The sequence below is a fragment of the Leucoraja erinacea genome, chromosome 35, assembly GCF_028641065.1.
Source record: "Leucoraja erinacea ecotype New England chromosome 35, Leri_hhj_1, whole genome shotgun sequence".
Classification (NCBI taxonomy): domain Eukaryota; kingdom Metazoa; phylum Chordata; class Chondrichthyes; order Rajiformes; family Rajidae; genus Leucoraja; species Leucoraja erinaceus.
In genome coordinates, this window is record NC_073411.1 from 13787226 (window position 1) to 13810276 (window position 23051).

Consider the following 23051-nt stretch of genomic DNA (forward strand, 5'->3'; position numbering starts at 1 on the left):
CAAGTATTTGCCAACACTCCATGTATTCCCAAACTGGACCTACGGCCAACCCAATTCCATACTCACCATCGATATCTATGTCATCCCACTTTCTCATCCTCTCGGCAATTTACAGAGAACCAATTAACCTACAGGTCTACACATCGTTAGAATATGAGAGGAAACCGGAGCACCCGGGGAAAATCCATGTGGTCACAGAGAAAACATGCAAACTCCACGCAGACAGCATTCGAGGTCATGATCAAACCCACATCACTGCAATTATTAGGTAGCAACATTTCAGTCTGAAGAAGGGTTTCGACCTGAAATGTTGCCTATTTCCTTCGCTCCATAGATGCTGCTGCATCCGTTGAGTTTCTCCAGCACTTTTGTCTACCTTCGATTTTCCAGCATCTGCAGTTCCTTCTTAAACAGGTAGCAACACTATATATTCTGTAAGAATACACAGTTAAAACTGTACTAACCGACATTACATTTGCCCCAATTACTGCATTGCATTGCATGGAAAATGATACATAGACCTGTCATATAAAAATATTCACCTCATTTCTACCCATTTTACTTATGAAGGCATTGGCCTTTTGATCAGGAAGGTTTTCAAAGACACTAAATCTCTCTTGGTATGTAATCCCAGTAACAATTCTCCATCTGTGAATAATACAGAGATATTAAATTGTTTAAAATATCCAGACCAGGCGCACAGAATATGGCCACGTAATCTATCACTGTCTGCAGCTTCTTATTGCCTGATTCAATATTGCTCCTCACTATCACTTTTTGAATCATATTATATTCATCAGTGACTCTGTTTGCTCAGTGTTGTGCTGCTTTCACTGGCTCCAGCAATCCATCTTCAGCTCCTGGCAATGTTCTCGTAACACATCCTCTTAATCATTGGAGCATTTGGAGAGTATTTCTCCCTTACACTGTGCCTGGCTCAATCTGTAATCTCAGTCTAAGCCACCGCTCTATTCCATCCTGCAATAGGGAGCCACGGTGGCACGGCGGTAGAGTTGCTGCCGTGCAGCGCCGGAGACCTGGGTTCGATCGCGACTACAGGTGCTGGCTGTACAGAGTTTGCACGTTCTCCCCGTAACCGCAACTAGATCTTCAGTCTTCTCCCACGCTCCAAAAACGTGCAGGTATGTAGGTTAATTGGCTTGGTGTAAATGGAAAATTGTCCATTTGTGTGTAGGATAGTGTTAATGTGTGGGGATCGCTGGTTGGCCTGTACTCGGTGGGCCGAAGGGCCTGTTTCCGTGCTATATCTACAGACTAAATGAAATCATCTGGGTCATAAGACAAAGGCAAGGAGAGCGATTTGCAGCTGGGGCAATAAACCAGGAACCATATCCAGTAGAAAGAACAGCCATCCTACATAGGCACTGTGGCACAACGGGTAGAGCTGCTGACTCGAAGCGCTAGAGACCCAGGTTCGATCCTGACTAGGGTGCTGCCAGAATGTAGTTTGTACATTCTACCCGTGACCACGTGGGTTTTCGCCGGGTGCCCTGGTTTCCTCCCACACTCTAAAGCCACACAGGTCTCCTATTCCTTCTCTATGGATGGATTCCTTCCGCTGGCTCGAAGGGCTGAATGGCCTACTCCTGCACCTATTGTCTATTGTCTATTTTCTCCATAGATGCTGCCTCAGCCGCTGAGTTTCTCCAGCATTTTTTGTCTACCAACATATGTCATGGAGTCTTTGCAGCCTTGTATGTTTCAACACGTTATTGAAAAGGTTCAATAAGAAGCATCAGATGCCCAGTAATCAAAGATTCATCACAGCACAGGAGGAGGACATTCGGTCCATCAGACTCGTGCCAGCCCCCTGTAGAACAAACCAGTCAGTCCCACCCCTCTGCTTCTGCCCCACGGCACCACAGGTGGTTTTATGGATATAAGCTAATTAGTCAAAAGATCAGACCCTCGAGGAAAACTATTTTCACCAAAACTGTTGAGAATCTAGAACCTACGATGAATGGTGGAAGAATTTTTGTTGAATTTCAACAGTATATATGGGGAGCTTTGTCCTACTGGAGTGGGATCAATCTCAAGTCCAATTTTGTCCAGCATGGGGAAAACAGGCTGAATGGCCTCAGTCATTGTCAGAATTATGTTTAGAAAATACTTTTCAAGCTGTCTGATAATTTGCACTGCTTTGAATTTTGGGCTGATGCAATTCATTGCAAACAATGTTCTTGTCTTGTCCTTCGAGAGGCTGGTGTGAACATGCCAGTCTATGGCCATGTGGAGGAGGAAGGTCAGTCTGACCACCTCCCAGCTGTCCGTGGAGCCCAATTGTAGACCACCCCTCAATCCATGAGAATGGTTCCCCAGACACTACTTGTGTGCAACAGTAGGCGGCGCCCTGTTCCAGCAGCTGCCACAGTTAGTTTTACAGCCTATAAAACCTCTTCAGATTTGCATTGAGTCTGCATTGTGTTCAACTGTGTCATTCTTTCGCTTCAGATGTCATAGACTCCCAGATTCATACGGAACTGAAATAGACCCTGCAGCCCAAGTAATCTTTGCCGACCAAGATGCCCCATCTCTCCCAACTCCCGTCTCCCAGCTTTCTTCTCCCCTCCTACAGTCAATCTGAAGAAGTGTTTGATGTAAAGAATCATTTCTCCATGTCCTCCAGAGATGCTGCCTGGACTGCTTGTGTCCATGTGTGTATGAACCACCATTTTGACTTCCCCAACTAAGCTACGCCCAAATGCCCACAGTTGGCTCATAGAAACATAGAAACACAGAAATTAGGTGCAGGAGTAGGCCATTCGGCCCTTCGAGCCTGCACCGCCATTCAATATGATCATGGCTGATCATCCAACTCAGTATCCCGTACCTGCCTTCTCTCCATACCCCCTGATCCCCTTAGCCACCAGGGCCACATCTAACTCCCTCTTAAATATAGCCAATGAACTGGCCTCAACTACCCTCTCTGTGGCAGAGAGTTCCAGAGATTCACCACTCTCTGTGTGAAAAAGTTCTTCTCATCTCGGTTTTAAAGGATTTCCCCCTTATCCTTAAGCTGTGACCCCTTGTCCTGGACTTCCCTAACATCGGGAACAATCTTCCTGCATCTAGCCTGTCCAACCCCTTAAGAAAGTAAGTTTCTATAAGATCCCCTCTCAATCTCCTAAATTCTAGAGAGTATAAACCAAGTCTATCCAGTCTTTCTTCATAAGACAGTCCTGACATCCCAGGAATCAGTCTGGTGAACCGTCTCTGCACTCCCTCTATGGCAATCATGTCCTTCTAAACCTTTCCTATCTATGTACCTACCTGACCAAGTGTCCTTTAAGGGCAGGCAGCACAATGATAGAACTGCTGCCTCACAGTGCCAGAGACCCAGTTCCATCCTAACCTTGGGTGCTGTCTTTGTGTGCAGTTGGCACGTTTTCCCCAGTGGATTTCTTCCGGGTTCCCCAGTTTCCTCCCACATCCCAAAGTCAAGTTATTGGTCTCAGTAAATTGCCCTAGTGGGTAGGAAGTGCATTAGAAAGTTGGATGACATGGAACTAGTGTCATGTCAAGTCAAGAGAGTTTATTGGCAGGACAATGAAATTCTTGCTTTGCTTCAGCACAACAGACCATAGTGGGCATTGACTACAAAACAGATCAGTGTGTCCATATACCAACTAGTGCAAATGGACAATTGAAATGGTCAGCATGGACTCACAGTGGGTTGAAGGGCCTGTTTCCATGCTGTATCTCTAAACGATACCACACGATAGAACTTTATTTATCCCAGGAGGGAAATTGGTCTGCCAAGTGTCACAAAACACAGCAAGATACATGAAACTTGAACTTAAAGTGATGAGTGGAAAGGACTGGAGATGTGTAAAGATTGGGGGGGGGGGGGGGGGGGGGGGGGGGGGGGGGGGGGGGGGGGGGGGGGGGGTCAGTCAGTCACCCCTAAACTAAAACAAAAGTAAACTAAACTAAACTAAATACTGTCATTAGTATTCAAGAAGGAACTGCAGATGCTGGAAAATGGAAGGTACACAAAAATGCTGGAGAAACTTAGCGGGTGCAGCAGCATCTATGGAGCAGGGTTTGAAGAAGGGTTTTGGCCTGAAAAGTTGCCCATTTCCTTCGCTCCATAGATGCTGCTGCACCCGCTGAGTTTCTCCAGCATTTTTGTGTACCTACTGTTATTAGTATCTGCTTAAGCTACCTCCACCGGCAGATCATTGCATATGCCCATCTAAGTGAACCATCTAGGCTACACCAGTACATCAATGACCCCATGGACGTCCCTGGCCAGGACCTGCCCCGAAAGCAGTGGTCAACCCTCAACCGCTTGAGGACGGGCATCGGACGCTATGGAGCAGCGATGAAGAGGTGGGGCCTCGTGGACTGTGAGTGCCTCCTGCGAGTGTGGGGACCCAACACAGACAGTGGAGCACATCGCACCAGTTGCCCCAAACACCGGTTGGCCACCGAATGGTGAACGAGGTCTGATTGACCAGGACTATGGCACATTGGCCTGGCTCGCCTCAACGGAGCTGCAGGCCTAAAAGACATACAACAGAAGCATATGCCCAACCACCCTCTGAGTGAAAACGTTGCCTCTCAGCTTCCTATTAAATCTTTCTCCTCTCACCATAAACCTATGTCCTCTGGTTCTTGATTTCCTACTCTGGGTTAAAGACTGTACATTCATCCAATCTATTCCTCTTATGATTTTGTACACCTTTATAAGATCACCCCTCAGTCTCCTGCACTCCGAGTAACAAAGATGTATTTTAAATTCCACGTAACTTAAAACAGGAAGAGATGTCAGGTAGACACAAAATGCTGGAGTAACTCAGCGGGACAGGCAGCATCTCTGGAGAGAAGGAATGGGTGGATTTTCGGATCGAGACCCTTCTTCAGAAGAGCCTTTTCTTCAGAAGGGTCTCGACCCGAAATGTCACCCATTCCTTCTCTCCAGAGATGCTGCCTGTCCCGCTGAGTTACTGCAGCATTTTGTGTCTATCTTCAATTTAAACCAGCATCTGCAGTTCTTTCCTACACTGGGAGAGATGTAAAATTAACAAGGTTTTTGAGGTAGAGTTTCAGGTTGGGACCAATGTGACACTGGCAGCAAGCGGAAATAATCACAGCTAACCTTGGGAAATGGATACTAAGGTTATAATGTACTGAGGCATAATATACTTCAGCTGAGGGGAAATGGAAACATAGGGGTTAGCAACCTATTGGATTTGCAGGGGGAGGAAGGTGAGACTACGCTACTGAATCACATTTGATCTATCAGCATTGCAGTAGCTTCAACAGCTTGCAGTCACTGGTTGGTGGTACGATGCACCGATGCTCTTCCTTTTGCCAGGCAGCGAAGCCATCTGCTGCACTATCTGAGCAGTTCACTCAGGTAGATCCCCAGTTCCATCCAAACAACAAAATTACTGCAGAGGATCTAAATGGAACTACCAGGAATGAGCAGGTTGACTTACGATGAGCGTCTATTAGAAGAATGAGGGGGGACCTCATTGAAACACACAGAACGGTGAAAGGCCTGGATAGAGAGGGTGTGGAGAGGATGTTTCCACTAGTGGGAGAGTCTAAGACTAGAGGTCATAGTCTTAGAATTAAAGGACGTACATTTAGGAAGGAGATGAGGAGAATTTCTTTAGTCAGAGGGTGGTGAATCTGTAGAATTCTTTGCCACAGACAGCTGTGGAGGCCAAGTCAGTGGATATTTTTAAGGCAGAGATAGATAGATTCTTGATCAGTACGGGTGTCAGAGGTTATGGGGAAAAGGCAAGAGAATGGGGTTAGGAGGGAGAGATAGATCAGCCATGATTGAATGGTGGAGTAGACTTGATGGGCCGAATGGCCTAATTCTACACCTATTCCTATGATCGTATGAACGAGAAGTGTGAGTCAGGCAGAGAAAAACATGCTTGAAGAGAGGCCCAGTGGTGCAGCGGGTAGAGCTGCTGCCTCACGGCAACAGAGAACCTGGGTTCGATCCTGACCTGGGGTGGTGCTTGTGTGGAGTTTGTCCGTTCTCCCTGGGACCTCAATAGTTTCCTCTGGGTGCTCTGGTTTACAGTTCAGTTTATTGTCAGGTGTACTGAGGTACAGTGAACAGCCTTCTGTTGCATGCTATCCAGTCAGCGGAAAGACTGCACCTGATTACAATCGAGTCATTTGCACAGTTGCTGCAGGAGTAGGCATTTAAGAGTGTGGAGCGTAGATTGGCATCTGTGGCCACCACGTACAGTGGGCTCATGGGCTGGACTTCCTCCCACATCCCATAGATGTGAGGGTTTGTAGGTTTGTTAGCCTCTGTGAAACTGCTCCTAATGTGTAGAGAGTGGAGGAGAAAGTCAGATTCAGATTCAGATTCAGATTCAATTTTAATTGTCATTGTCAGTGTACAGTACAGAGACAACGAAATGCATTTAGCATCTCCCTGGAAGAGCGACATAGCAAACGATTTGAATAAATAATAATAAGTGTCCGGGGGGTGGGGTGGTGATTGGCAGTCACCGAGGTACGTTGTTGAGTAGAGTGACAGCCGCCGGAAAGAAGCTGTTCCTCGACCTGCTGGTTCGGCAACGGAGAGACCTGTAGCGCCTCCCGGATGGTAGGAGGGTAAACAGTCCATGGTTGGGGTGAGAGCAGTCCTTGGCGATGCTGAGCGCCCTCCGCAGACAGCGCTTGCTTTGGACAGACTCAATGGAGGGGAGCGAGGAACCGGTGATGCGTTGGGCAATTTTCACCACCCTCTGCAATGCCTTCCGGTCGGAGACAGAGCAGTTGCCATACCATACTGTGATGCAGTTGGTAAGGATGCTCTCGATGGTGCAGCGGATAACAGAGAACATGTGTGAACATGTATGGTCTGTGTGGGCTGAAGTGCTTGCTTCTAGTCTGTATCTTTCAATTCAATTAAGGTGAAGGGGAAAAGATTTAATCGGGATCTGAGGGGTAACTTTTTTTGTGGGCCAATTGGCTTGGTAAAATTATAATTTGTCCCTTGTGTGTGTGTAGGATAGTGTTAGCGTGTGGGGATCGCTGGTCGGCACGGACTTGGTGGGCAGAAGGGCCTGTTTCTGTGCTGTATCTGAACTTAATGAAGTCTATTGACTGTGCTGCCGGGTTGGTGTTGGTGGAAGCTGACACGTTGGTGGTATTTAAGAGGTGTTTAGGTGGGCACCTAGATATATGCAGGGAATGGAGGGATATGGATCTCGCACAGGCAGAGGAGATGCAAGTTTAACTTGGCATCCTGCTTAGCATACACATTATGGGCCGAAGGGCCTGTTCCTGTACTCAGCCCTTCCATGTTTTACCTATGGCCTGTTTTCTATTGGTCAGGGACTCATCTAATTGTGTCATCTTATGGCACCTATTCCCAATATTAGAGATATCTACCACTGCCTCAATAGAGCCCTGTCTACGCTTTGATGAAGGGCTTGGAGTGCCCTGTCTATCCTTGCCCATTGACTACTGAGGAAGCAAACCTTTGGACCTTTAATCTTCAGTCTGAAGAAGGGTCTCGACCCGAAACGTCACCCTTTCCTTCCCTCCAGAGATGCTGCCTGTCCCACTCAGTTACCCAGGCAGTTTTTGTGTCTATTTGGATCTCTAAGATGGACCAGCAATATTTTTTTTGGATCCCACATCTTTCTGTAACAAAGACTGTGGTGGCCACGCTAATATTGGTTGGTTTGCCATCGCCTGCTGGTGCTGGGAGGAGGGGAGGGGAGTGGAGATAGGCGCTGGGAAGCATACGCTGAGCGGGGCTGTGTACCTGGGGAGGCGAAGTCTCCCCGGAGACACGGCGAGTGTTGCATTCTGCAGCGGATTGACGTCGGATCAGCTGTTGCCAGGAGGCAGGTCCTCCGAGTACAGAGCAGCGTCTGAGACGGAGGGAGAAGGAGATGCACTTGGAATGAATTCAGCCAGCGCTACCCGCAACCCCATCACAAATTAAATAGACACAGACAGAGAGAGAGGGAGAGAGAATAACATCAGTTGAACGACAGGCAGCTGCGATTTTGCTTGTCGCTGTCGCTTTCCATTGAAGAGTTGAGACGAAGCTGCAATTTCAGGTAGGTGCATTGAGGAATATGCTTCACAGCCGGTTGAATGCGGGAATTCATTGCAGGGGAAGAGGGGATGGTGGTTGCACAAGGGTCGTTGTACTATGTAACCCCCCCACATCCCCACTCTCGGCCCGGCTGGGGCTCAGAGGGGACCAGGGGGCTGTGCTTGGAAAGGGCTCCTTGTGCAACGCGAACACCCACCGCCCCTTACTGCACCCTTCACAACGGGAGGGGAGACGATGGGCAAGGGATGGGGGTGCAGGGTGCAAGTGCCACCCACGGTCCTCTCCCCCCTTGTAAAAGCAGGGGGGGAGGGGAGAGAAGCAAGCAAAGGGAGGGGTGGGGGGTCGCTGGCAGTCGCTGGCAGTCGCTGACAGTCGCTGACAGTCGTGCACAGCTGGCTAGCCACCCATTTTCAGCACCTTGGACAGAAGTCCCCACTGACTGTCACTGCCAGTGCCTCAGGCTCGGGATAGCAGACACGACCCGGAATGGCCGCCCGGGCTCCGAGCACGGATCCTATCTGAAATAAATCAAAGTCATCTGCAACCAGAGAGGAATAATTGCGTGGTTTCTCTCTCCCCCCCTTTAATTTCCGCTGCGGGTGTGAGATTGAGCGATATTATTGTTATAATTATTATTTTTTGCTGCCTTATTTTATAAATATCTATTTGCGCGGCTACTTTGGTGCTTGTTGTAGGCGGGTGTATCAGTGTGGGGAATGTCACGACCGGCAGAAACACCCACACACACACACACACACACACACACACACACACACACACACCACACACACACACACACACACACACACACACACACACACACACACACACACACACACACACACACACACACACACACACACACACACACACACACACACACACACACACACCCACACATACACACACACACACACACATACACACACACACACACACACACACACACACACACACACACACACACACACACACACACACACACACACACACACACACACACACACACACACACACACACACACACACACACACACACACACACACACACACACACACACACACACACACACACACACACACACACACACACACACACACACACACACCCACACACACACACACACACACACACACACACACACACACACACACACACACACACACACACACACACACACACACACACACACACACACACACACACACACACACACACACACACACACCACACACACACACACACACACCACACACACACACACACCACACACACACACACACACACACACACACACACACACACACACACACACACACACACACACACACACACACACACACACACACACACACACACACACACACACACACACACACACACACACACACACACACACACACACACACACACACACACACACACACACACACACACACACACACACACACACACACACACACACACACACACACACACACACACACACACACTGTGCTTCCATCCATGCCGAGGGCTTTTGTTTCTGCTCTGCACCATCCACACACATCCCAGTCTCAACACCCCCCCCTTGGCCAGCACCAGTCACGGGTGAAATCCGTGCAAGAGATTGTCGTCTTGGGAAGTTTACCGAGGGTCGAGGGGTCTGTGGTCAGGCATCAGGGGCAATCTCAACCCCCCCCCTCCCCCCTTCCCCTCATCCAGGCCACCCAGAGTGGGGGTGAGAAACGTGTAGCAGTCACGGGATGCCCTCATGTAATAATCTATTTGGCATACAACCTTCATCGCCTCCACAAGTGCCAGCAACATACACTCAATGTTTTTGCTGCTGGACGTATGTGGCAGAGTGTTGGTAGCAAGGGCTGGCAGGATTAGCACAGTAGCCATATGATAGGAAGTGGAGGCTGAGAGTCCCAGAGTAAAACAGCAGGTAATCAGGCCCTTTGGCCCGACTCATCCATGCTGACCAAGATGCCCCATCTAAGTCATGGGATCATAATTATTCAGCACAGAAACAGGCCCTTCAGCCCATCTCACCCATGCTGACCAAGATGCCCCACCCACACAAGTTCAATTTTCCCATGTCTGGCCTATTCCCCTCTAGACCTTGTAAGAAGGAACTGTAGATGCTGGTTTACACCTGAGATAGACACAAAATGCTGGAGTAACTCAGCGGGACAGGTAGCATCTCTGGAGGGAAGGAATGGGTGACTTTTCATATCGAGACCCTTCACGAAATGTCACCCATTCCTTCTCTCCAGAGACGCTGCCTGTCCCGCTGAGTTACTCCAGCATTTTGTGTCTATCTTCGGTTTAAACCAGCACCTGCAGTTCCTGCCTACACCTATGCACTCCTTTCACCATTTATACTTGGGCTCCACTTACTCCTGAGAAGATTGCTGCCTTTGCACAAGTTCCTTCTCCATTTTGAGTGGCTGAGCCTGTGATTACCAAGAGTTTATGGGGGTGTTACATCTTTTCAAGGGTGTTTGGAGATCATCTTTGAAGCATTTCTTCTGCCCTACCAAAAACTGCTTGTAGTGGCTGAATTTGGCATCGAGTGATGCCATATCTCTGGAGCCTGGTGCCAGTCATGCTAATCTCATGCCTAATCAAGTGTGACCAGGGGCTTGAAGCTGTTGTACTAGCTGGGAGAAGGCAATGATTTTGGTTTGTAGACAAAAGTGCTGGAGAAACTCAGCAGGTGCGGCAGCATCTATGGAGCGGAGGAAATAGGCAACGTTTCGGGCCGAAACCCGGAAGGGTTTCGGCCCGAAACGTTGCCTATTTCCTTCAGTCTGAAGAAGTGTCTGCCAGTAGATCTCGAAGGATTTTACAGAAGGTCTGAGATGTCTGATGTAGTTAAACCCCTGTCCCACTTAGGAAACCTGAACGGAAACCTCTGGAGACTTTGCGCCCCACCCAAGGTTTCCGTGCGGTTCCCGGAGGTTTTTGTCAGTCTCCCTACCTGCTTCCACTACCTGCAACCTCTGGCAACCACCTGCAACCTCCGGGAACCGCACGGAAACCTTGGGTGGGGCGCAAAGTCTCCAGAGGTTTCCGTTTAGGTTTCCTAAGTGGGACAGGGGCATATGTCCACATCTTGGATGTGTAGAGGGGGGTAGGGATCATTGCTCAACGTTAGATGCAAAAAGCTGGAGTAACTCAGCGGGACAGGCAGCATCTCTGGAGAGAAGGAATGGGTGACGTTTCGGGTCGAGACCCTTGGGTCTCTCAACAGAGATGCTGCCCGTCCCGCTGAGTTACTCCAGTTTTTGTGCCTATCTTCGGTTTAAACCAGCATCTGCAGTTCCTTGCTATACATTGATCAGAGATCATGGGTTCTGTGCAAGGTTTGATGTCTTATAGACAATAGACAATAGACAATAGGTGCAGGAGCAGGCCATTCGGCCCTTCGAGCCATTCAATGTGATCATGGCTGATCATCCCCAATCAGTACCCCATTCCTGCCTTCTCCCCATATCCCCTAACTCCGCTATCTTTAAGAGCCCTATCTAGCTCTTTTTTGAAAGTATCCAGAGAACCTGCCTCCACCGCCCTCTGAGGCAGAGAATTCCACAGACTCACAACTCTCTGTGAGAAAAAGTGTTTCCTCGTCTCCGTTCTAAATGGCTTACTCCTTATTCTTAAACTGTGTGGCCCCTGGTTCTGGTCTTGTATTCAGGTAGCCTGTTCATCAGCTGGCCAAGCATTGTACTGATACAGATACACAGTCTCACATGCTCAATCTCATCAACATCTGTCTTCATTCAGAAGTGGCTCTTCAAGATTAATTGATTGATTGAAAGATCCAGCTTGGAAACAGGCCCACCGAGTGTATGCCAATCATCGATCACCCATTCACACTAGATTTCTGTTATCTATGTTAAGCAGTTCACATCTTCTTGTATCTGGCTGTAGATTTATCTTACTGGGAGGCAACGTGTGAGTGTACACAAGTCAAGATAATGATACAGTGTGGAAACAGGCCCTTCGGCCCAACTTGCCCACACTGGCTAACTAACATGTCCCAGCTACACTAGTCCCCACCTGCCTGCTCTTGGTCCATATCCTTCCCAACTGTAACACACAGACCATAGTAAGGTTGGTCTTCACTATCTCCCCAAAAACATGAACCAGTGTAGTGAGCTGTAGCACATCGAATGCAAACAGATTTAGCAGCAAACTGATCAAACCAGACAATAAAATGGCTGAATGAAACATTGTGTGCTGCCTCTCTGGCCCCCTGCTGAATCTATCTGTACTGATCTATCTGTACTGACACTGCAGTTGCTGCCTCCCCTCACCTCTTGAGGCAGGGACTGTTGCAGCATTTATGAGACACTTAGACAGATACATGTATGGGACAGGTTTGGAGGGGTATGGGGCAAACGCAGGCAGGTGGGACTAGTGTACCTGGGACATTGTTGGTCGTTGTGGGCAAGTTGTGCCGAAGGGCCTGTTTCCACGCTGTATCGCTCTGCGAATCAATGACTCTATCCCCTCCTTCCCCCTCCTCCCTTCCCTCCTCTGCTGCCCCTTTATCCCTCACTTCTGTTCGCCCTCGTTCCCTCCACTCTTCCCTCCCTCGCCCTCTCGCTGCTCAATTCCCGAGGAAAAACAATGGACTTTCTCTCCATTTTCTCTCCAGTCTGTTACAGTTCTCCCGTTACCTTGGGAACCCCAGTGTGGGCTGAGCAACTCATAAATAGTTTTTTATCATGGCAGGAGCAATCAGGTTTTTGGACTGATTTATATCCGGACATTTGGAGGGCATGTATTGCATGAAACGTCAAGAAGTTCAGAGAGAGAGCAGGCCATTTGGCCCATCAATGCTGTCCCGCCATTCAATACTAGCTGGAGGCACGACTGCTCCTGGTAGCTGATGATATTGCAAGGTTTTACAAAAATAATCAACTGAAAGCAATAAAAGAGGCAATTATTGCCCACAGCGACTATATAAAGATGAATTGTGTACAATTTGTTTCCTCTCCATGGGTGGCGGATCTCTACATTTTCCAGCACAGAATTTGTGGGGAATTGCTCACTGCAGGAGATTTACAGGGGAGGGAGATAAAAGATTTGTGAATTGGGAGCTTACATGGAACTGGCAGAGGTGAGGAGTTGAGATCTCGGGCAGATCAACCATGATCGTGTTGAACGGTGGGGACAGCCTCGAGGGGCCGAGTGGCCTTCTCCGTGTGTGATCTTGCATCTGGAATTTGCTTCTGCCACCACCTTTCAACTCTTGTCCAGCCTGGCCCGAGCAAGAAGATGCAGATGGTGACCATCCTTGATCAGTGGGAGGGCAGAGTCATGGGGCTTAGGGCTGGAGAACCGTCTCATTCCACCAACTGCCAATCTACCCCATTGCAGACATTGGACTTTTTGTTTTTGCACCAACCATACTCCCAACCTCTGCAGGGTTTGGGCAATGTTCTGAAGCTTGGCCAATGTCTAGAACCACTCGTTTGGTGATAGTAATTTTACCTTTCGGGATTGACATAGGAGGGTTCCTGTCTGCAATATCTGGCCACTATATAATCCCACTGCACACCACTCATGCTGCCGAGATCCACTAGCCAGCAACAAACCAAATAACCTAGCAATCCGTCAACAAGTCTTAGTTCAATCAGAGTTGGATACCAGGGGTGACACATTCATTCTGTGACAATCTCACAGCCCCATGCCTTTCTTTCAGACCCTGGACTGGCTGAGAAGGTCCCTGAAGATTTTGTACAACTGTGCTGATCATGCAGTCTCTGGGCCCGGAAACAGGCCCTTCATCCCACTGACTCCCTGCTAACCACCAGCCACCCATTTACACCAATTCATTCCTTTAGCTATTCGAATTGTTATCTCACCGAATTGAGAACACACACATGCCCCATCAGTAAATCTCAGAATTTTAACCTTGCTCCATCCACACTCAACTGTAAATAATACAGCAATTTAAAAAAAAAACAGGATTATCTTATATTCCAACCTTTTTGTCGTGTCTTCTGCCAGATATTAATGATCAACTTTGGTTTGCATGTAAGGTTTCCATGAGAACGCAGCCAATTCATTTGCTTTGTGGATAATTGTTGCCGCATATCCCCAGCTCGAGCCATTATTAGGGAGACCATTTAAATTTTACTGCGTCTTTTTAATCGCGAGGCTCCAGGGAGTGCTGAACATTGTTTGCTAATTCTGTGATTATATGTCTGAAAATCCGTCATGTTAAATAACGTTTATACGGGGTGTTTGAGGAGAGGCAGCCCGACACGGTCTCCATGAAGCACGTTGGCAGATGTTTGAGATCAATAAGCATGTATTGCCGTGTCTAAGCTCAAGAGGTCAATGCAGAAACTGGTTAAAGACAAAAGCTTGGATGGAAAACAATAGCAAAATAGATATTCCTTTTAAAAGAGGACATTTTGAGAAGCCACGCGTACAGAGGTATCAAAGATTGCAGGGAGAAGGCAGGAGAATGGGAAAAACAGATCAGCCATGGCGGAGCAGACTTGATGGGCCGAATGGCCTAATTCTACTCCAATGCCTTATGGTTGTGTGAGACTGAAGGAGCTCTGCGCTCTCCAAGGTCCTGCAGTCTGAATGGCAAATGAAGACCCTGCATCTGCAACTGAATGTAGAAGGTCTTGGGTATCATGTCAAAGAATACAGGAGTATTCTGGCCTAATTCTGCTCGTATGTTGCATGGACTTATGGAGGGTAAGGTTATGTATATTTACTCAGGAGGATACAACTGTATCAAGGATTGCAGAGCAACTCAGACCCATGTTAATGACTTACCTTCCATTCTTACTTCTTATAAAATGTTGGATGATTTAATACAAAAGGCTATTTGCATTTATATAGCACCCTAAAGCAGTAAAACATCCCAAGGGATCATCCGAGTAATGTACACCAATAAAATGCAATTTAACTCCTTCGTCGAAGCGAAGGGGATATCTGTGCGGAGGAGAGATATTGGAGTTACAATCTCAAAGGGGTTAGACTTTAACGGACGAGTTTCAGGAAGAAGGAGGGGTCGTGAGGTTTGGAGGGGGAGCGGGCAGAGAGTGGAGTCCTAAAGATGAAGTAAGGCCTAGCTTTCAATGGCAGAGGCAACTAAAGTCTGTGTTGTACGAGGACATGTCGACAAGATATAACCATATAACCATATAACAATTACAGCACGGAAACAGGCCATCTCGACCCTTCTAGTCCGTGCCGAACACATAATCTCCCCTAGTCCCATATACCTGCGCTCAGACCATAACCCTCCATTCCCTTCCCATCCATATAACTATCCAATTTATTTTTAAATGATAAAAACGAACCTGCCTCCACCACCTTCACTGGAAGCTCATTCCACACAGCCACCACTCTCTGAGTAAAGAAGTTCCCCCTCATGTTACCCCTAAACTTCAGTCCCTTAATTCTCATGTCATGTCCCCTTGTTTGAATCTTCCCTACTCTCAGTGGGAAAAGCTTTTCCACGTCAACTCTGTAAAACATGACAAAACAACCAGGAAGAGTTGAGGGACTGGAGAACATTACAGCAACTGGGAGGAGTAAGGCCATGGAAGGCTTGAAGACATGGATGGATATTTTCCCCTGTTCCCACCAGCATGCAAACCCTTTTCCCTTCCCTCCTGTTCCCTTCCGCATATATTCCTTCACATTCCACGTCTCTTCTCTCCTCATCTCCTCATCTCACCACTCATCTCATCTCTGGCATTTGTCCAAACATCTGCTTATCTAACTCCCCCCCTTCACCTGTATCCACCTGTCACCTGCCAGGCTTTGTGCCCCCTCCCCCCCCACCTATCTTCCAGCTTTCATTCCCCCTACTGCGATCAGTCTGAATAAGGTCCTGTCTCTAAAGGTCCTGTCTCTAAATGTCGCCTATCCACAATCCACATTCTCCAGAGATACTGCCTGACCTGCTGATTTACTCCGGCAATTTGTGTGGCTTTTAAAAAATCATAACTTTGCTAGATTAGAAACTAATGTAGCTTAGAGGGCACTGGAATGACACGCAAGTCTAACACTCTTCGTGTTATAATAAAATGATCCAATATTCACCCTCCTCTCTATACATTATATTAAGCTTCTTACATTGGCGACTTTCACATTATGATTTTATAATTTAATTTTAAAAATGCAGTATATAATTGTCACCTTAATTAGAGGGACACAAGGAATTGCAGATGTATGGAGTCTTGTGCAAAATGCAAAGTGCTGGAGGAACTTTGTGGGTCAGGCATCTTAAGTGGAGGGAATGGACAGGTGACGTTTCGGGTCGGGACCCTTCTTCTGTTTCTCCTTAATTCTATCTTCTGGCCCATGTTGGGGGCGGTGTGGGCTTGGGGGAAGGGAGCGCTGGCAGCTGAGGGAGGATGTGGGCGGTTCAGCTGCCGAAATATTGAAATTAATAGCTGAGATGTTAAGAGAATGTAACAATGTGAGGTTAATGAAAGAGAGCGGAGAATGGGAATGGGAATGAAATTGTATGAGCATATCTTACTTCCACCATCAAGCTGAACACTTTGGGAACTCCTAAGCTCAAGGCGGGAGCTATCGTAAAGCAATATTCCTTCTTCTTCTTCTTAGATCATAGAACATAGAACAGGATCAGGCCAAACAAAATGCCAAAGGAAACTAATCTCATTCTTAACCCTCCATTCTCTACATATCCATGTACATATCCCAAATCCTCTTAAATGCCTCAATTCCCTCTGTGTAAAAAAACATCTCCTTTAAACTTTGTCCCTCTCACCTTAAAGCAATGCCTTCTAATCAGAGTCATAGAGTGATACAGTGTGGAAACAGGCCCTTCGGCCCAACTCGCCCAAACCGGCCAACAATGTCCCAGCTACCGTGGTCCCACCTGCCTACGTTTGGTCCATATCCCTCCAAACCTGTCCTATCCATGTACCTGTCCAACTGTTTCTTAAACGATGGGATAGTCCCAGCCTCAACTACCTCCTCTGGCAGCTATTCATTTAATTTATTAACATCCTATTAAGCACAGAAGAGTTGAAACTCCCCCCCATGCACTATCAGGCACAATAACACCATGGTGAACACACCACCACCTCCAATAGAGAGATGAGAGTTTATAAAATGTGTTCAGTCTTGCGTCCAATATCATCACCATGGTCATCAATCAGACATCATCTTCATTTACAACCAGCAGGTACTGATGCATGTTAACAGCAGGGGTGAGAGCAGCTGAAATATCTTACCGGCAGGGGATGTGTCTCTGCCAATGTTGACTTAACCAATTTGTACAGCAGGACATTTTCCAACTGATATACCATAACTGACAGGCTTTAGTTCCATTACTGCTTATCGATGAGTGATTAGACGGTGGATAAAATGCTGGAGAAACTCAGCGGGTGAAGCAGCATCTATGGAGCAAAGGAATAGGTGATGTTTCGGGTCGAGACCCTTCTTCGCTCCATAGATGCTGCCTCTCCCACTGAGTTTCTCCAGCATTTTTATCCACCTTCGATTTTTCCAGCATCTGCAGTTCTTTCTTTAACATATGAGTGATTAGATGTAGTGTGTTTGTCTCCATCTACCAGGGGCGTAAAATAACGGCGTTCGGTCCTGAGCTCAGGTGTTTCTATGAGGCACTTAGTTTAGTTTAGTTGAGATTAGAGATACTACATGGAAACAGGCCCTTTGGCCCACCAAGTCCATTCCGACCAGGGATTACACTAGTACACTAGTTCTATCCTACCTTCTATGGCCCCTCTAAATTGGGTACACAGAGATGATAGAAACATAGAAATTAGGTGCAGGAGGAGGCCATTCGGCCCTTCGAGCCTGCACCGCCATTCAATATGATCATGGCTGATCATCCAACTCAGTATCCCGTACCTGCCTTCTCTCCATACCCCCTGATCCCTTTAGCCACAAGGGCCACATCTAACTCCCTCTTAAATATAGTCAATGAACTGTGGCCTCAACTACCCTCTGCGGCAGAGAGTTCCAGAGATTCACCACTCTCTGTGTGAAAAAAGTTCTTCTCATCTCGGTTTTAAAGGATTTCCCCCTTATCCTTAAGCTGTGACCCCTTGTCCTGGACTTCCCCAACATCGGGAACAATCTTCCTGCATCTAGCCTGTCCAACCCCTTAAGAATTTTGTATGATGGTAAGCGAATGCCTGTGAATATTTTTATATATCATTATAACTTCACTGTCACCTCTCACCTTGGCCAGCACGAGCTGTAGTGAAAGGACACTGCCTGTGAAGCAATCCAGTGCCTGTGAAATTAATGATCAGAACATTCCCACTTGTGGTCTGTAAGGTGCCAAAGTTGCCCAGTTACTGCCTAGTATTAATTTAAAATATATTTGTCGTGGCCAACTGTGATTAAGTTTAGTCGCATAGTTATAAATAATTTTATTAGGTCGATGGTTATAATCTTGCTCACTTGCTCATTCTGCCAACATCACATCCAAACACAGTTCCTCCTTACCGCCCACTCCCACCAACATGCCCCATCTACGCTGGTCCCACCTGCCCACGTCTGGCCCATCCATCTAAACCTTTCCAATCCATGTACCTGCCCAAATATCTTCTAAACATTATTATTGTACCTGCCTCGACCACCTCCTCTGGCAGCTCGTTCCGTACACCCACCACCCTCTGAGTGAAAAAGTTGCCCCTCAGGTTCCTATTAAATCTTTCCTCTCTCACCGTAAACCTGCAACACACGAGGAATTTGGTTTGCCGTACAGTAATACCAAAAAACACCAAAACGCACAACTGCATAAAAACTTGACATAAACATCCACCACAGTGGCTCCCCCACATTCCCCACTGTGATGGAAGGCAATAAAGTCTTCTCTTCTTCCCTCCTTTTCTCCCGTGGTCGGGGCGGTCGAAGCTCCCGCAGCCTGGAGCTCCCGCAGCCGTTCCTGAACCGAGCACCGTGATTTTAAAGTCTGCAGGCTCTAGCAGTTGGGGCTCCCAAAGTTGATCCCCAGCAAGAGGCCGCCAGCTCCTCGATGTCAGGCAGCAACGCGGACAGAGATACGATACGGAAATAAATTGTGAACCCCGTCGAGGAAAGAGATTTTAAAAGTTTCCCCTAAAATCGGCTTAAAATGTTATTTATTTCCATCCCCACAGGTACTGCTTGACCTGGTGAGTATTTCCAGCAGTCTCTGATTTTGTTGCAGAACAGCAGTGGCTGCGGTCTTTTACTTTTGGGCCCAGGTACACAGTGGTCATCTGCAGAGACTTTGGACACCGCCCGATGTATAGTCTCTTCTTCACAAGTTTGCTGTGAATTCTCACCCTGTCAGCGCTGCTCCCGCTGGTGTTCACACGTTGTAGATGTGAGAATGTAATCAGTTTCAGGGGATTTGTTTACTTTGTTCTATCCACCACCCCCCCACCCCCTTGATGTCAAGAATGAATAATGAATATGGTGCAGAGCTCCCCTCAACCCCGCCCCCTCCCTCACCCCCGTCCTTACCCCCCCCTCCCACAGTGCAGCACTCCCCTCACCCCCACCCCCCCACCACCCCCCCCCCACCCTCACCCCCCCACCCTCACCCCCTCCATCCCCCACCCTCACCCCCCCCCCCCACCCCCACCCCCCCCCCCCCCCCCCCTCCCCCCCACCCCCCCCCCCCCACCCCACCCCCCCCCCCCCCACCCTCCCCCCCACCCCCCCCCCACCCCCACCCCCACCCCAACCCCCACCCCCACCCCCACCCCCCACCCCCCCCCCCCCCCCCCCCCCCCCCACCCCCCACCCCCACCCCCACCCCCCCCCCCCCCCCCCCCACCCCACCCCCACCCCCCCCCCCCCACCCCCACCCCCCCCCCCCCCCCCCACCTCCATCCCCCCCCACCCCCACCCCCACCCCCACCCCCACCCCCCCCCCCCCACCCCCACCCCCCCCCCCCCACCCCCCCCCCCCACCCCCACCCCCACCCCCCACCCCCACCCCACCCCCACCCCCACCCCCCACCCTCACCCTCACCCCCCCACCCCCACCCCCACCCCCCCCCCACCCCCACCCCTACCCCCTCACCCTCAACCCTCACCCTAACCCTAACCCTAACCGTAACCCCCACCCTCACCCTTACCCTGCCCCTCACCCCCACCCCCACCCTCACCCTCACCCTCACCCCCCCCCCCACCCCACCCCCACCCCCACCCCCCGCCCCACCCCCACCCCCAACCCCACCCCCACCCCCACCCCCCCACCCCCCCTCACCCTCACCCCCACACCCCACCACCCCCCATCCCCCCCCACCCACACCCTCACCCAGCCCCTAAAACTAAACTAAACCATGGTGCATCTGCAGAAATTGATAGTAACCATGGCGACACGGCGACCTGCTTTGTCACCGGGTTCACAAGGTATAGGAGTAGAATGAGGCCATTCGGCCCATCGACTCCACTCCGCCATTCACTCATGGCTGATCTATCTCTGCCTCAAAGTCCCATTTTCCTGCCCTCTCCCCATAACCCCTGACACCCGTTCTAATCAAGAATTTGTCCATCTCTGCCTTAAAAATATCCACTGACTTGGCCTCCGTAACTCATTGAACTAATTGTGGCAATGAGTTCCACAGATTAACTACCCTCTGACTAAAGACATTTCTCCTTTCACCTCCTTTCTAAAAGAATGCCCTTTAATCCTGAGGCTGTGACCTCTGGTCCTAGACTCTCCCACCAGTGGATACATCCTCTCCACATCCACTCTATCTATGCCTTCCATTCTTCCGTAAGTTTCAATGAGGTACCCCTTCATCCTTCTAAACTCAGATTCAGATTCAGATTCAGATTGAATCTTTATTGTCATTGTGCAGTGTACAGTACAGAGTCAACGAAATGTAGTTAGCATCTCACCCAGAAGAGCAAACACAGAATAATGAGCAATAAATATATCTACGTATAGACGTACATACAGTGGTACTCCAGCGAGTACAGGCCCAGTACCGTCAAACAGGTGTTTCTCTTATGCAGTCATGGCGTGACGATGGGTTTCATCATTTGCCGTGTTGGGGGGGGTCGTGGGAGGGTCATTTCGTCCCTCGTTACTTAAAAAATTGGCGCTTTTGTTCGAACTTTGCCCTTTGCACCACGCATAACACAGCAGCGAATTGTTGTGACTGCCCTGGAATAAACTCAAAGGATTGGCAGCCTTACTTGTCCCCTAACACAACAGGGAGTCACTTAAGAACAATCAAATTGTATTAGTGAATCAATTATAGAATCCCAGAAGAATAAACACTTAATTTTTACCCAATGATTTGCTTTTTGCCCAAGTCGTATCTTCGTGTCTCTGGGAGCTACTTGAGGCTCGACTGAACAGTAATTTGGCAACGATTGTTGGGCACAGGCCAAATGCACCACTCCACATTTTTCCGCCCATCTGTCACGGCTAACCGAATCCATCTCTCAAGAAATGAATTCAGAGGAAACTCATTTTTCACTTCTCCAGTAAATTCACACCACCCAGCAGCCAAGTTGTATAACAAGGCACTGGGGACTAATATTAGCGAGCGCACAGTTAGGCTAGAGTGTCTACAAAGTAGAGCAGAGTGACTGGGTAAACTTGGCTCGCTGCTACCTGGACCTCACTGAGAGCTGCCAGCATGGATCACACACACACAATGTGTCTTAGAGTTACCTGAGGCATCAGCAGCATCATGAATCAAACTCGTCATAGAAGAGCAATGAGCAATTCTCTGCTAATATTCAATACCCCGTCTTAACTATATTGCTAACCAGAGACAGTGGTTGCAAGGGTAGACAAAAGTGCTGGAGAAACTCAGCGGGTGCAGCAGCTTCTACGGAGCGAAGGAAATAGGCGACGTTTAGAAACGTACAAAATTCTTAAGGGGTTGGACAGGCTAGATGCAGGAAGATTGTTCCCGATGTTGGGGAAGTCCAGAACAAGGGGTCACACAGTTTAAGGATAAGGGGGAAGTCTTTTAGGACTGAGATGAGAAAAAAACATTTTTCACACAGAGAGTGATGAATCTGTGGAATTCTCTGCCACAGAAGGTAGTTGAGGCCACACAGTTCATTGGCTATATTTAAGAGGGAGTTAGATGTGGCCCTTGTGGCGAAAGGGATCAGGGGTATGGAGAGAAGGCAGGGATGGGATACTGAGTTGGATGATCAGCCATGATCATATTGAATGGCGGTGCAGGCTCGAAGGGCCGAATGGTCTCTACTCCTGCACCTATTTTCTATGTTTCAGGCCGAAACCCTTCTTCAGACTGAAGGAAATAGGCAACGTTTTGGGCCGAAACCCGTAAGGGTTTCGGCCCGAAACGTTGCCTATTTCCTTCGCTCCATAGATGCTGCTGCACCCGCTGAGTTTCTCCAGCATTTTTATCTACCTTCGATTTTCCAGCATCTGCACAGTTCCTTCTTAAACATTTAGAAACTAAAGTATTCACGCAAGTGAAACAGCATTTATATGCCAGCTATGTGAAATAATTGACAAATACAATTAAGTTAGGCCGATGGAAAAAGTCTGTACGTTAGGAGTTGGATGAAGGGCCACCAGGTGGGTTATGAGTGGTTCAAGACCCTGGAGGCCAGTGGCCAACGCCACCAAATGGTCAACGGCAACAAAGACACACTGCCCAGCCCAACGGCCAGAGGCAACTCGGGATGTCAAGGTCTAGTCTTCGACGGCCACATTGGGAGATGCAACTACCATGTGAAACATTCCCCTCTCCAAGCAGGAGAACATAGAAACATAGAAACATGGAAAATAGGTGCAGGAGTAGGCCATTCGGCCCTTCGAGCCTGCACCGCCATTCGATACGATCATGGCTGATCATCCAACTCAGTATCCCGTACCTGCCTTCTCTCCATACCCCCTGATCCCTTTAGCCACAAGGGCCACATCTAACTCCCTCTTAAATATAGAACATCAAAGCCACACCGTCATCTCCCGCAGATAGATGGATGCCAACCACCCAGCACGGTGGC

At 48.7% G+C, this 23051-nt stretch overlaps 1 protein-coding gene across 1 annotated transcript in view; it reads left to right on the forward strand.

The window, feature by feature from the left end:
* Positions 1–7763: 7763 nt before the first annotated feature.
* Positions 7764–23051, forward strand: part of LOC129713385 (phytanoyl-CoA hydroxylase-interacting protein-like) — a 34217-nt gene continuing 18929 nt past the window's right edge. The window contains exon 1 of the mRNA XM_055662403.1: positions 7764–8075. The gene's annotated coding sequence lies outside the window, so the exon portion shown is untranslated. The remainder of the gene's footprint in view (positions 8076–23051) is intronic.